The 16,535-nt window shown below is 41.9% G+C and overlaps 1 protein-coding gene across 2 annotated transcripts in view; it reads left to right on the forward strand.

Moving 5' to 3' along the window:
* The first annotated feature begins 13,081 nt into the window (after positions 1 to 13,081).
* ATP6V1C1 (ATPase H+ transporting V1 subunit C1) overlaps positions 13,082 to 16,535 on the forward strand; it is a 42,405-nt gene continuing 38,951 nt past the window's right edge. The window contains exon 1 of one of the 2 annotated variants that reach the window (XM_026495600.4): positions 13,082 to 13,301. The gene's annotated coding sequence lies outside the window, so the exon portion shown is untranslated. The remainder of the gene's footprint in view (positions 13,302 to 16,535) is intronic. The other variant, XM_044382660.3, reaches the window with a different exon arrangement.

The raw sequence follows: 16,535 nt of genomic DNA on the forward strand, positions 1-16,535 counted from the left end.
GTAACCCAAGCCGAAGGCAGCAGCCTAACTGACTAAGCCACCCAGGCGCCCCTAGAAAGACTCATCTTTTGTGGGTAGAGGAGGAAGGGAGCCATCGAAGGAGAGGGAGGACAGTTTTGACATGTAAGGAAGGGAAGTGATACAGTAAACAAGTGTCAGGTAAGCCGAGAGAGGAGACAAACTCAAGCTGGGGGGGGGGGTGGCCAAAGAGGACAGTGGTGGCCACTAGACATTTGTGGGAGGCACTCACCTTCTCCTGACCTTCCTGCATCTGAAAGGCCCACGAGGAGGGTATAGGGGCTTAGGAGAAAGAGGGAAGCTCTGTGGAGTAAAGATTGTAGGTCTTACATTGATGTTTTTATTCACAGCCCCACAAATAAACCTCACTTGTGGTCAGGAGCACCATCTGTGAATATGGAAAGTCTATCATTTTATTTTTCCAGTCATTGTCAACATCATCTTGAAGCGTCAGGAGGCATTGGCTGCAAATACAGAAACACAGACTCAAACTGGAGTTAACAATGAATTGGAAGTCCTGAGGTAGAGTAGACATTGTCTTTGGTTGATTAGAGGCTCAACAAAGTAATTAAGGACCCAAGTATTTCCCATTTCTCCTTTCTGCTGTCCCCAGTGGAAACTTCTTCCTTAGAGAAGTAGCAAGATGGTTACTAGAGACTGCAGTTCCAGATATCAGAGAATTATAGCTATTTGGAGGAAAGAGTCCACCTTTTCCTGTAGCTCTCTTGGAGGAGGCAGGAAACTTCATGAAGCATCCCAGCAGACTGCCCCTCATGCCTCATTGGCCAGAAATAGGTCACATGCAAATACCCGACACAATCTTGGTAAGGGTAATGGCTTTGCCTTCAGAGGAATCAGATCTATTCCTGACAATTTCCTCTGAAATACTTGGCTATATGGATGGGTCCCTGGACAAAAATGGGATTCCGTTAGAAAGGAAGGACAAGTGAATGGACCCTGAGTGGGTAACTCTTAAATGGAGGTTACATTATCGGTCTCTAGGATTACAAAGAAATGTTTGCTTAGGGTCCTATCTGAAAGGAGTTGGTGGTTGACACTCGAAAAAAGACAGCAAATTTTTTAGTACAGTTTCGACATACAGTAGGCACTTAAGAATATTTGTTGGAGGCACAAATACATACTCGATCACCCTAAATGCTAAATGAATAATAGAGCCATGCACAGGTTCATGTCTGCTACTGGACCAGTTCTACTGCAAAGATTTATCAAATTTAGTGAAGTTCTATTAAAATGCACATACCCAAGGGGCACCTGGGTGGCTCGGTTGATTAAGCATCTGACACTTGGTTTCATCTCAGGTCATGATCTCAGGGTCTCTACGACCCGTATGGAGTCTGCTTGAGATTCTGTCTCTCCCTCTGCCTCTCCCCCTGCTCACGCTCATTCTCTCTCTCTCTCAAAATAGATAAATAAAATCTTAAAAATAAAATAAAACACATCTGTATTTTATCTGTGTGCCAAGTCACAATTGCCTCAGAATTCAAATTCAGTTTTTTTCATGGCTCCAGTTACGTGCATTTTTAACAAGAAGCCTAGGGGGTTCTAGTACAAGTTTCATGGGTGTTAGGGAGGGTAGCTGTAAGGGTGTGGTTGGGGTAGGTAGGCATAATTTCTTAAAAAAGTATTTAATGAATCATCAAATTAAATAACTAGTGATTTCCCTTCTGATATTTGTAAAGTGGTTGCTAGGATTTACAAAATAGTATTTTATAGTTCTTATCAAAGAACCATATGTACAAAGGGAACTTATGGTACAACTCTGCCCCTTCCAGGCCCAAACTTATTGGCTGCCGAGGAAAAGGTGAATTAAACAGTGCTTTCCAAATTCCAAATTTGGTGGTATTTGTTTTATTTCAGAATACAATTACATAAAATTATCAGGCTGCTTTTGTGGATTGACAATATTTGTTCATATTTATCCTTCCCCAACACCAGTTAACCAACCCCCCATTTCTTTATAATTTATCATACTCAGAAACTTACAGGTGGAGGGAGAGACTAGTCTCTCCTTCTGGATTGTAAAATTTACATTTATTGGCAGAAAACCTTAGTTTGTCACAGCTCTTATTTTAAATGAAGAAATAGATTCTAAATTCCAACCAGCAGGTTCACTCCTGCTTGCTTTCACCTTGCCAATGTCATTTTCATTTATATCTGATTAGTATCTACCTCCCTTTCTTAATTCATCCTTTTATGCTGCATTGTACTCATTCCCCTTACTGGGGTGTGTGTGTGTGTGTGTGTGTGTGTGTGTGTGTGTGTGTGTGTCTAAAGCCTGGTTGGAGAATGTATATAATAATCATAACTATAATGCAAATTGTACAGCAAACATGATTTCAAAGCACTCTCACTTCCATTATCTCAAACTTCAAAATTTATGAGGTGCTAATATTCATATCATTTAACAGGTTAGGAATTTGATATTTGTCCAGGATCATACAGCTAGTAAATAATGCAGCCATGGAAAAAAACGAAATAGTTTATATGCTATGGTGGATTTGGTAGTGTCATATAAACTGGATTTAATTTTGTAGGATTATTTTTTTATACCTAAAAGATCATTTTATATGCTTTTACACAGCAATAGCTATTTTTGGATGTTCTTGCAGAGGGTATAAATGAGAGAACTGAGAATCAGACACTGTAGCAAGTGGCAGAGCCAGGACCACGTTTCCTGGTGCGTTGAGCCCCTGCCTAACACCCAGTCTGTCTAAGATCGTGCTTTACAGCACCCCTTCCCTTTATCCAGCCCATGCTCACTTTTTTTTTTTTAAAGATTTTATTTAGTTATTTGAGAGAGAGACAGAGACAGAGAGCACTAGCAGAGGAGCAGAGGGAGAGGGAGAGGAAGACTCCCTGCTGAGCAGGGAGCCCGATATGATACAGGAGTAGATCCCAGGACCCGGAGATCATAACCTGAGCCGAAGGCAGCCGCTTAACCGACTGAGCCACCTGGGCCCCACCCCATGCTCACTCTTGATTATCACAAAACTCTCATGTTCTCCAGAGAATCAGTGATGCCAAGAATATTTTGTCAGATGTTAATTTGTGTTCAACATACTGTTTCCCTCCCCCACAAAGTGCTATTAATTATACTTTTTAAAGTCCATCCTCACCTGTTTGAGGACCCCTCCTTTGGAATCCAGGTCCCGCATCATGCGAGCCTTTTGCTGCTGTACAGCTCAGGACCACAGGGCTGTTGCTGAACCTCAGGCCAGAGGCTCGTGGTTCCCACTGCATGTCTGCTGGAACCGCCTGTCGCTGGGCAGCGTGGGGATGACTTCCTATGTACTCCAGTCCTCTTACTTGTCCAACTTCCCCAACATTGCACTTTGTCCTACCTTTAACCTGTGATTGCTTCACTCCCATGAGCCTGTGTAGGGTGTTCCATTCCCCTGCAATCGGTAGGCAAAGATTGATCCATAGGACCAAACCTGAACTTTAACCTCAAATTCTTTCTATACAATTGTTAAGTTATTAGCTCATTTGAGGTATATCTATTATACCTAATATATATTATATATTATATATAATATATTATACCTAATATATATTATATATATTATACATATATATATGTTATACCTATATATCTAAATAAATATCTATTTATTGAACAGGAACTTGTTCCATGCCTTTGAGGAGCTGAGTTGGTGGAGGAAGAGAGGGCTTGTCAAAAAATGTGCAGGGTGGGATTTTATCTTGCTTTCAAGCTAACAAAGAAGTCTTCCATGTTTTAATGGATGCTGGTATAAGGCACACATCTCTGGGGTCAGAGAAAAAGGACTTTATATGTATATTTTTTAAAATTTTTATCAAATTATTATTATTATTTTTAAGTAAGCTCTACACCCAACATGGGGCTTGAACTCATGACCCTGAGATCAAGAGTCGCATGCTCCATTGACTGAGCCAGCTAAGAGCCCCAAAAAGGACTTTATTTAAAACTCATCACATGGTAAGAAGCATAATTATAAGCATATTTATGTCTGCTACCCCTGCCTCTGAGTCCCACAGGGGTGATGTGGACAGACCCAGGTGGGTGTCCGGACACACAGTGGGTTGCATTACAGGAGAGGGCGCTGAGCTTAGGGGACCCAAATCTTTCAGACTGGATGGCATGAAAGCTTACTTAGACAAATGTACCATACTAATATAGGATGATAGTAGTGCAAACTGAGTGGAGGGTTCATGGAAACTCTATCTTCACAACCTTTCTATAAATCTGAAACTATCCTAAAATAAATATTTGTTTTTAAAATTACTTACCAAGGGGCTTCTGAGTGGCTCAGTCAGTTAAGTGCCCAACTCTTGGTTTCAGCTCAGGTCATGATCTCAGGGTCATGAGATTGAGCCCCATGTGGGGCTCTATGCTCAGCACGGAGTCTGCTTGAAATTCTCTCTCCCTCTTCCTCTCCCTCCTCCTCTGCCCCTCCCCCTGCTCGCATGTGCACTCTCTCTCTCTCAAATTAATAAATGAAATCTTAAAAACAATGCTTTCCAGAACTTTGCTCTAGAGAGAGATAGTATCTCTATCTTCCAATGTTACTCAAACATCCTTAATAAGAGAATCTAAGCAGGACAGTGGCCGTGGAGGTCAGGATCTGCTAAGAAGTGTGTAACAACTTACCTGCTGAGTCAACTGGCCCTGAAAATGGAGGGGGAAAAAAGGAAAGTCCAAAACAACAGCAGAAATGCAAGAAACCCATGAAGCGTTATCTCCCAGTGATACCTACCCCTCCTTTCTACACCGTCTTGATTTCTTGTGAATTTTTTCATAAATATGACTGCTATTCCCTTGGCCACTCTGATTAACCTAACTGACAGAGGCTGGGGCCAAATATGTTCAATATCCCATATAGCATCTTATTAAAGCCACTATGAACAGGAATCCCAGCAAGAGGAGGCAGCCATCCTACAGCAATGGCCTCAGCCCATTGAACAGATCTCATAAACCACCAGGGTCTAACTTAAGAGAAGTCAGGGGACTCTCCCAAGTTTCTCCACTGGTTTTTCCCCTTGGCCCAGGGCATTAGTGTAGGAATAGCGGGATGTAGTAACAATCATATAGCGTCTGCCTTGGCCCATGAGGAAGAAGTTTAAAGCAATTCTACCATTGATAATATCCCTGGCCAGTTAGCTGAGGCTGACCTGAATGCTTTCCAGGGCCGAGCTGGTGTCACTGGTCACTTCAGTTAAACTCAAGAGACAAATTTTATATTGCTTTTTCCCAGTTGGATAACTTTCATTGTAGCAGTAACTGAACATCAACTGTCCATAAAAAATGAGCCAGTTATCCATTTGGGAAGCTCTTCCAGGTAATCAAAGTCTTGATTTTGAACTTCGTTTTGGGTTCACAGTCATTTGAGGGCTATGCGATCTACTAGTAGTGTTTCCTTAAACGCTTCATGTTCTCACGATCATTCCTAAGATGCAAATCACCGTGTTTCTGGAAGTAAGTCAAGATAATGCCTGGATGGCATGCAAGCAATACAGTCCTGGGAGTGTACATGGTAACCCTGGAAAGAAAGCATTGTTTACAATTGTTGGTCCCCCCAAGTTAAACCTATGCCCATCAATGGGCATAGCCTGATTGTACCTCAAACAGCTGCCCACCAGCTGTTAAATCTTAAGGTTCTCAGGTCACGTTGAATAACAGAGTCTAGTCCTGTTTAAGGAGTCCTGTTTAAGGAGGAGCTGTGTGAGGGAAGTCAGACTAAAATTTATCCACCCTTTGGAATGACTGAGCAGTGACTATAGAAATGGGGTTGGGGAAGACATCTAGAGGTGTTGACAGGTGTTTTGTGTGGGACATGCAGGAGCTGGGACCATTCCTTGCTATTTTGGATAAACATGTTGGTAAGGTTCAGGGAAATGACAATCAAACCTCAAACTGTTCTCAGAGCCATCCTGCAGGGGAAAGCAGTGAGTTAAATTGAAAGTGCTTACGACAGTTTAGGAGAATCACAATAACAGGTTCTCCTGCCTGAAGAAGGCTCCAGGGATGATCTAAAGGACAAAGATCCTCAAGGTCCTTCCTCCTCCACACCTGCTGAGGTCTAGGGTGTTACTTGCTTGGGAGCTGGGTTGTTCTCCTTCCTCTATCACAAAACCAGCGTGTTCCATTCCAGTGGCTACCCCTTCACTTTTCCCCAGTCATTCCCTACTCTCACCCAGACCTTTCATCTGCAAGAACCATGCAAGAAAGACAAGGCATTTTTATAAACTTACAGTCGTTTATTATGTCCCCAGTCTAGGGAGACTTGGTGAGTGGTGTTCTCAACCTAGCCGTCATTATCCGTATGATCTCTGTAACTGTTCTTTGGTTGGGGGGGGGGTGATCTTCTGCTCACCCAGGACAAGTATGAGTACTAGTCATTGTAAAGGGAGGACCTGAGGCTGATTGCCAGAATGGTGAGGAAATGCCTCTGCCTGGAGGAGAGTTCACAGCATAGCAACCTTGGCCCTATCTAGAGTCTTTGAGACCGAGTGGCCTGCAATCACCCGCACAATTCCTCCTCAGTAACAGCCTGTAAAGCAGAGGGCCGTTTAGTGCTCAGTAGACATACAACTGCAACTGATTCCTGGGGACCGTACAATTAGGCTTATAATCTATTTTCATGGCCATCTTGCAAATTCCATTAATCAGGCCATGAGATCCTCATCCTTCCTCTTCCAGAAAGCTGTGTCTCTGAAGTATTCTCCTGTCACAAACACTATCAAGAACTGGGAAGGGTCTGAGATTTAACCCTACACGGTAGCCTGGCCTGTCAGAGTTTCGTGGCTGCTAGCTGCAGACACAAGACCCCTGGGTTAGAGACCGAGGACTTGTACTCACAGCATAGTATGTGACAGGAGCATCAGCATAGTTGTATCAGTTCCCCCAATTCCCCTGGCGGGGACATGGATGGGCCTGGATGGATGTGGGGACACAGAGTCGATTTCATTACAGGAGAGTAATCCTGAGCTCACAGAACCCAGATCTTTCACTGTGCGGTAGTACAGTGAGTACGGCTGTCCAGCACTTCAGAAGGAGCCGCTAGCTCTGTGTTCCAACGCTGTGTGCCATACAAACATCCTTGCAAAGAAAGTCTGGGGAAAAGGCAGTTAGTGCCTCTCCTAACAGGGCGTGCAGAAATGTGAGAGATCTATGAAGAATCATTTGCCCCTGAGTCACATAAACCAATACATTTAATAAAATAGTAAGGGCTGAGATGAAAGTATTGAAAGCGTACTCAAAATGAGTGTTCATTATTTCTGTTGGTAATTTTTAAAAACACATTCTCCCTTCAGCAAATCAATTGTATTATTAACTGTGTTGAAAGACGGATGTTTGTAAATTGAGGAATTAGATGTAACAATAAATGGGCTACTAAAGAAAACATGTTTATAATTATCAGTTGTTTTTTTGCATGTTTTTTCCTTTTTTTTTCTTTAACTGATCAGTTTCTTATAACTACTGAATGCTAACTCCTTTGCTATTACTTTTAGGCTGTTGGTGTAAATAAGATGAAAATTGAATAGATTTAGTCTGTAGCCAGCCACTTCCTAGTAAAGAACAGAAGTTGTTCAAAATCTTTCCTAATATGTTATTTAAAGCTGGAATGAACAAATTAGAAAGAAATAATAAAGTGAACAAAATCTTGAAATACAGGTGAAAGGACAGAATGATTTTTTAAAAAACATATTTTATCTTCCTACTTCTATGAACATTTGCTGCTCCCAAGAAGGCTTCATAACATTTCCAAGGAGATAATGACAAAGATGATAATTTCTATTAGTTCAGGGACCAATAACGCAGGGAACAGAAGAGAGGAATTGACAGGTTTAATTACTAAGTGACCTCTTCCCTGCCCTTCTGTCATTAAATGTTTGAAAATCTGACCTTTCCTTTAATTGTAAAATCTATTTCATCATCTACTGGATGCTTACCTACAACGCACATTCGAGACTAAATAAAAGGTGGTCTCGGTAAGGTTGATACATTGTAATGCAAGTGAAATTAGCTAAATGCCATAAGAATGCCATGAGAATTCAGAGTATGAAAGAAGTATGTCTAAGAGATAGTACAAGAAGCTTTATGCTGCAGAGGTTAAGACTTGGGAGCCAGACAGCTTGGGTTCAGAACTCAGATCTGCCCCTTATTAATTAGTAAAATTACGTTATCACCTCATGCCTCAGTTTCCTCGTATGTAAAATGGGGATAATAATAATACTTGTACCAAAGGGTTGTTTTGAGGGTTAAATGAATTAATCTACGCAAAGCACACAGAACAGTGCTGGGCACAAAACTAAGGGCGTTAGAAGCCTAGCTCTAATTGCTGTTGTTATATGTATGATTATGGGGCTCAGAAAAAACTTTATGAATGAGGAAGCATTACAGGTGACCCTGGTTAACAGCAGGGGATGGAATGAAGACAATGTCAGACATCCCTCAGCTGACAGCCCAGCTGAGGCACTAAGAGGATGGATGTCCTACACTCTTGCTCTGGGGAAGATCGGACGCAGACGTTCCCCACCAGCTGCTCTGAACCTACGGCAAAGGTTGCATATGTGCGTGTATCTGAATTGAAATATTCTCGAAAGATGTACCAAATTGATTTTCCCTGCCTTGTGGAATGATGGGTGATGTTCATTTTCTTCTTTTTGCTTATCTATACTTTCTAATTATGAAATAATTAATATCTATTATTATGATAGGAATAAATGAAAACCTATTTTAAAAAGCTCTTATTCATTAAATAGTTGGCATTTATTGATAAAAAAAATTTGTTTCTATTCTTCTCAAGCAAGGGGCATGATATGTAGAAATTTGTGACTGTGACAAGTCCAGAATTCACTGTGAGGCTGGCATATGGGAACCTATTTCTTAGCTGGTGAGTGAGCCTGGTTGACAAGCCAAAGTGCCAATGTGACTATAATTTATTACATGATTCCATTTAATTTTTACAACAACAACAGAGGTAGATATTATTGTTTCAATTTTACAGATAAAGAACTGAGAATATTATATATCATGTTGGTAATCAAGAATTTGGGAAGCTAATGGGATGCCTGGCTGGCTCAGTCAGTAGAGCATGTGACTCTCGATCTCAGGGTCATGAGTTTGAGCCCCACGATGGGCATAGAGATCACTTAAAAAAAATAAAAGTTAAGCCTTAGGGGGTGTTTGGGGGGTGCCATCAGTTGAGCGTCCAACTCTTGGTTTTGGCTCAGGTTGTGATCTCAGAGTGGTGGGATCGAGCCCCGTGGGGGGCTCCGCACTCAGCACTGAGTCTGCTAAAGTTTCTCTCTCCCTCTCTCTTTGCCCCTCCCCCCACACTCTCTATCTTTCTCTCTCTAAAATCAATCAATCTTAAAAAAAAAACAACCTTTGGAATTTGAGACTTTCATGGGTCTAGTACTAGGGTTCTCACTCCTTAGCACTGTTGACTTTTGGACCAGAGAATTCTTTGTTGTGGGGGCCTGGCTTGTGCATTGTGGGGTGTTTGGCAGCATCCCCAGTTTCAACTCACTAAACACCTCTAATATCCCTCTCCTCACAGGTCGTGACAAGCAAAAACGTCTCCAGACATTGCCAAATATCCTCTGATTGAGAGCCACTGCTTTAGTGTATTCTATTCGTTAATTATGAATGTTAAACTCTCAACATTCAAGATATAAACCTCAAACCATTTTCAACACTTCACCTTCACAGGGGTTTAGTTCTTCGACTAAATCTTTAATTGATGTTGTTGCTGATGAAAATAGACTTTATGATATAATGGACATATTTTGGATAAATATTTTCCAATCTTGTGAATTACTTCCACCCTACTGTAGATGAAATAAACGAACATTTTTAAGCCTTCACTTTCATAAGTCAAATTGCTGACTATAAAAGTTGTACCAGTTTACATTTCTGCTAGCAGTATAAGAATCTATCTTACCACATTCTCACCAGCATTGGCTACCACATATATATTTCTAGCTTTGCTAATGTAAGTTCTTGTTTATATTTATATTTTTATAGATATTTATGTTGTCATATATATATATATATATTTTAAAGATTTTATTTATTTATTTGAGAGAGACAGACAGAGATAGTGAGAGAGAGCACAAACGGGGAGGAGAGGGAGAAGAGCGCCATGCGGGGCTCCATCCCAGGACCCCGAGATCATGACCTGAGCTGAAGACAGACGCTTAACTGACTGAGCCACCCAGGCACCCCTATATATATATATTTTAAAGATTTATTTATTTATTTGAGAGGGAGAGAGCATGCGCAGGGGGGAGGGGCAGAAGGAGAGGGAGAGAGAAACTGAGCAGATTTCATGCTGAGTGTAGAGCTCGTTGTAGGGCATGATCTCACGACCCGGAGTTCATGACCCGAGTTGAAACCAGGAGTTGGTCGCTCAACCAACTGCATCCAGGAGCCCTTGTCTTATTTATATTTTTGAACACTAGTGAGGGTGAATATATTTCCATATGTTTTAGCCAGTGGTATCTCTTCTTTTCCTAATTGTGTCTTTTCTTCATTTGTGTGTTGTGATCTTACTGATTGTTCTTATCCATTTGTCTGAGCTCCTCATGTAATATAACCCGAGAGCAGAAATCTCCACAAAATAAAAACTTATATGAAGCATTTGAACTTAGACTTTATTAAAAATTTGGGCAGATGGCAAAAGATTTACATGACAGCAATCTCAAATGGAGTTCTAAGCACTCCCGTTTTTGTAAGCCCGTTATCATGTTGCTTTCTCTCTCTTCTCTCTTTCCTTCACTTCCCTATGCTTTCCTCCTACCGCTTCACCCCAATTCTGTTTCTTTCCAATCTGGAAAGTAGTTTAGTTATGCCTTTGGTTTGTCTCCATTTACCCAAGCTCAGTTTATCTTCCATGTTCCTAGTTTATCAAGGTGTTTTCCTAGACAAGGACATTTCCTTTTCTCAGGGGAATACCAGTACCAACTTTCCATATAATTTTAATATTATAGGAGGGTGAAGTGATTTTGATTTCTTTTGTGTGTATGTGTGTGTGTGTGATTTTGATTTCTATTGTGCTATTAGTTTCAAATTCTTCCCCCACTTTGTTTAATTAAAACATTGATCTTTTTCCCTTGAAAAAATTGTGAGGAAAAAATAGATATTCTCTATGCATTTTTTCAGTGCCTTTAAGCTTAAAAGGTACTTCCTAGTGGGGAGTATATAGAGAGTAGGAAATGGAGGGAAAAGTGTGGCATGCCTATCATAAATACTGACATACTTAGCATGCTCCTATGTGTAGTATAGAAAAGTGAGCTTCCTCTCTTTTTGTAAAACACATTCTCTTACTATTAGAAGCCATTAGAAAGCAATCATGCCCTGCTTATATTAAATATGCGTGCTAGATTTTTGAATGAGATATGCTTGGCCTAGTAATAGAGCTAACATTTATTGAGCACAACATTACACTGTCTCTCAAGTATAACATGGTGTTTAAAACATTGGAAAGTGTCAGGAAGTTGGAAGTGGATGCACTTGAGTTTAAAATTTAAGAAACTGAGATTAGAATTCTGCTTCAGGGCCGCATACAAACAAAAAAACCCAAAAGATTTCAAATGTAGACCCTAAACTTGCACTGTCCAAAGCAGTTGCTACTAACCTCCCGTGTGTATTTAAATTTTAATTAAAGTGAAATAAAATTTGAAATTAAGTTTTGGTCACACTAGCCACATTTCAAGTGCTCAGTATCCACATAAGGCTAGTGCATACCATATCAACAGCACAGAATAACATTTCCATCGTTGAAGAAAGTTTAATTGGACAGTACAGAGCCAACAAAATATTGCCTTTAGGCCCATTTTTGTGCTGCTAGATAAAGCTTTTGGAATTCCTGACAAGTTTCCAAAGCTGTGCTATATGACTGGTTGTTGGAATTGCCTGAACTTCATCCAGAATTGGTGAGAAATATCAGGTTGGGGATAGTTTGGTTGGTTGTTACTTTCTATCCAATTTAATACTGAGGCTTTAGGAAATCTTGTGGTGAATTTCTACAGAGACCCAGGAGCAGAAAAGGCATGGGATAGCTCAGAAAACGTGGGTCCTGTAATGTACAGTGATCCTCGTGATCATTTACTGGGTGTTTTCTATGTGCCAGACACTGTGCTAAATGCATACTTTCTTCAGTCCTGACAATACCTCTAAAAGGTGTGTATCATTACCACGATTTCACAGGTAAAGAAGCTGAACTTTAGAGGCCTAAGGTCACACAGATAGTAGCAAAACGAGGATTTTAAATGAGGTATGTTTACGCTCTTGTGCTGAACAGCTCTGTGACCTCTGGTTCTTCACTTTCCTCATCTGTAAATCTAAACGGACTAAATTAGAAAATCCCAAATTTCTCTATCGTTTCTAGAACTTCTAAATTAGAATAATACCCCCTTATTTTCCCAAGCCAATGAAACATGCTGGGTTCAGAAGAGCGGCTTGCTACCTTCTTCCTTCCAAAGGATATGCTTTTTCCCTCCGTGCATGCCTTTGCTCTGAGACCTTTCTTGGTTTCTCATTATGAAATGTGGTTTCAACTATTGTGATGTTTATCACACGCCACACATACTCCTGAACTAGATAACGTGCCCTCTCATGGCAAGGAGTGATTCGCTCTGGTAGATAAATCCTAAAAAAAAAAATAGCAGAATGCCTACTGCACAGTATGTTCCACGAACATTTATGGAATTAACTGGAAGTGGACTGGAAGGAAAATGTGAATCAGCTGAAGTAAACTATTAAGGATATTACTCAGAAATCGGGGCTGTCTGAAGAAAACCCCGAGTGCAGTAGCCTGTGCAGGCGGCTGGAGACAAAGTCTGACCCACAGAAACCTGAAAAACTGAGATAACGTTAGGGATGGTGGCGATGACGTTCACAGGGGGCGGACCAGACGGCGCTAGGACGCCGGGAGAGGCTGCAAACCCCACCTAGCCCGGCACAGCGGCCGCCAGCCTTCCCGGGTCTCCCGGCCGCCCCGGAGAGCCTCCCAGCCCCGCCCCTCCGCGGAGGTCGCCGCTGCGACGGCAGTTGCGGCTGCGCAGTGGCGCGCGCGTAGGCGAAGCGGCGCGCGCCTCGGTCAGCTGACTTCTCCGGCTGGCACGTGACTTGCTCCGTAGGCGCTGGGGTCGAGAAAGCCGTGAGGCCGGAGCTTAGGTCCGGGAGGGATGGAGCGCTGAGCCGTTAACGTCTGCAAGGCTGTCTGCCTCTGTACCTGTTAGTGCAGCCACTTCGTCGTTTGACACCTTCCTGGGTCAGTGAGCGATGGTTACCCCGGATGGGGAGTCCTGGCCAGGCCGAACCTTGCGCTGCGGTCGCCGTCTGGGAGGGATGGGGGTGGGCGCAGGGGCCGAGGTTGTGGCGTTGGAGCTGGCTGGATGGTTGTGTCTGGTTTCTCGGCGTCGGTTTGTTGAAATCTTGGGCGTGGGTTCGGTTTCTAAGGAAGAGGAAGAAGGGAAAAAGAAATGGCCCTGGGGGGTACTGAATAGCCTAGACAGGAAGGAGAAACGCTGCGGGTCTGGGACATTTCTCCTTGGAAGTGTGTGTGGGGGGGAAGCGAATCCACACCCCTTGATTTAGAGGGATGAAATGTGACAGAGTAGCCCAGATGAGGATCTGGGATGGTGTGTGTGAGGTCACAGCGAGCTCAAGACCCTTCACTGGACGTACGCGCTTGTGAGTAGCGCGGGGATGGCAGTTTAAAGGGTCTAGGAGCCCGTCACTACAGGCAGGGGACTCTCACAGAGGATGCTGGGTCTTTGTAGGCAGGGGACAGAACAAGATTTATTATTATTTTTATTATCAAACCATTTTTTTATTAGAATGGGGGAAGGGTAGGCAAGAAACCCCTGAAAAGGAACTTGAGGGGAGAGTCACATAAGGCAAATTGAATCACCTGAGAAACGAGTAAAGAGACGCTGATACTCTTTTCAGAGGAAAAATCTGGTATGTTAGGGAAAAACCAAATATTTCAGTGAGAGCTCAGTACTTAGCACTGCTCTGAGAGTGGGGGTGTAAACAGTCCAGCCTTAGGAGTTCGCACCAATGTTGGGGAGATAAGTCACGCACATATGACACATTGAAGTACTATGAGATTATATGTAATTATCAAAAAAATTGCTAAGTGCTTTGGAATTGTGGAGCAGGGATAGAGGTATGAACTGACACTATCAGGAAATATCCTGGAGGAAAGATAACTGGGTTTGGATCTTTCTAAGCCAGTGGGACTTGAACAGGTGGAGAGAAATGAGAACTTTCTAGGTAGGGAAAGCCACAAGATTTGAAGGCCTGAAGATGAAAAAAAGAGTGCTTCTAGGGGAGTCAAAAGTCCAGGTTTATGGTGGATTTGAATTCCAGAGAAGTAAAAAATAAAGTTGGGGTCATGTAATGAAGACTTTGAATGATATTTAGTCATTCATTCAACTGATATATATTGAGCCTTATACCAAGTACTGTGCTGATATGGAGGTTTAGAAAACAGGATCACTCTTATAGAGCTTCCAGTCAGGTGGAGGATATGGGTCTTAATAAATAATTATGCAAGTGTGGAATGTGCTTGGAAGGAATAACAGTGGTGTGAAAGAGTTTGTAAAGGACATGGCCTTTATAGAACGTTCAAAGGAGGCATTTTGGAGCATACGACTTTCAAACTGACATCCGAAAAGAAGCTAAAAAGGCTGTGAAGATGTGAGTAAAAGTGTTCCAAACAGAAGAAACAGCGTATGTCAGTGCCCTGAGATGTGAAGAGGAATAAAGCTTTTGAGAAGTTGTAGGAGGACTAGCAGGGTAGAATTTGGAGAGAACTATGTGAGAGAGGCAGGCAGGGGAAGGCTGGGATCAGGCCCAGCAAGGCTTTTATCCTAAAAGCAAAGGGAAGCCAGTGAAGATGTTAGGTGGTAGAGGGAATTAGAAGTGTTTTTTAAAAATAAAATTTTGTTGAGAATGTGGAGGGTGCAAAACTGAATGAGGGGAAACCACTTCGGGAGGACATTGTTGTAATTTCTGCCAAGAGATGGCAAAGCAATTTAATAGTTTCCTCCTGTAGGAAATGGAGAGCCACTGAAGGATTTGAAGGCAGGCTACCTTTTCTCTCCACTAAGGAATTAAGGAGAAGGTTTAACCGTGTTCACTTTTAGAGGAGCTAAGGAGTTGGGGAATGATTAGATTGTATTTTGACCCTTCACTGAGTGTAGTTATAACTACCCTTAAGCAGTCCTGAGGACAGGGGAGGCTGGATCATTTGGGGGTTGACTGGAGATTCCTTTGCAAAAATCTGTTTTGGCCTTCTAGACTTATCCTTTGGTAATGTTACTCCTCCAGCGTACTCTTCATTGAATAGTAGTAACAGGGTGGACTCAATTAACTTTCATGTTTATTTTGTTCTCATAGGTCTTTGAGAGAGAGTAGATGAAAATGCATTTCATTTTGTAGATAGGAACCTGTCTAGACCCTTGGAACTAGAAACAGATTTGTCTCAGTCTGATAGAACTTTCACAGTGTGCTGACTACTGGTATATTGTTCCTGCTGATTACCTACATAATACTTAACCACAATCATATCTAGAGAGGGTGAGTTTCCAGAAGTACGTTGTAATCTTTGATTCAGCACGTTAGCACTTTTGGTGAACTTTTTCTAGTAGGACACCTTCAGGATTTGGCAGTGGTGGTCAGCGCTTTAAAAACTGCTTTTCTGTAAGCTTGGGTAGAGCTAGTCAATTCACAGTTCTGCCGGAGGAGATAATAAGCAACAAAGTGGAACTCACAGTGCTCGGGTTGTCAATCACGGTTCTTTGGCAACAAGCAAGTTTCAAGTTGTGGTGAAGATCGAGCCTTGGGGTTGTGTCTCAGAACTCCCGGATCTTTTTCTCTTTTGGTGTATCTTGCAGGGACTACATAAAATCTAAAGAAACAGTACTCGGGATCTGACTGAAGTAAATCCTGAGAGCTAGGTACTTAGTGTAATTCTGCTTTTAGAACTGGCCGGAAGATTTTAATTTTTGGCATATCAGTATTAGGAACCTCATTTACATTGGCTTTTACAACCTAAAAAGGAAATTCAGGGCTTCAGAAATTTTATTTTGTGATTATTTCCATAACTTGTGAGATAATTCCATTGGCCAAAGAGCAAAACTGGAATGCCAAAATAAACCTTTGCAGAAGGATCTCCTTGGAGTCCACCAGTTCCTAAGCAATCTTCCTATTGAACTTGAGTCTGTTTAGGGATAGCTACAGTTTTGATTTAGTATTTCCTAGTTAAATTTTGTTCTTGTACATATTTTGATCTGTCTGCGGAAGTAAATCTTTTTCACCCTTTGGATGTGCAATTATATGCTGTTTTAGTTGTACACTAATTCATGTTAGATTCTCATTTCATCGACATTTTTAAGACATAGTAGAAACCATTACTATAGTGCCCTTGGAAAGATAGCTCAGGCAATGACCCAGGTTATTCTAAAATTTCTTATTGACACGAGTGACCCTTGGAACC

The sequence above is a fragment of the Ursus arctos genome, unplaced genomic scaffold (genome assembly GCF_023065955.2).
Source record: "Ursus arctos isolate Adak ecotype North America unplaced genomic scaffold, UrsArc2.0 scaffold_6, whole genome shotgun sequence".
Lineage (NCBI taxonomy): Eukaryota > Metazoa > Chordata > Mammalia > Carnivora > Ursidae > Ursus > Ursus arctos.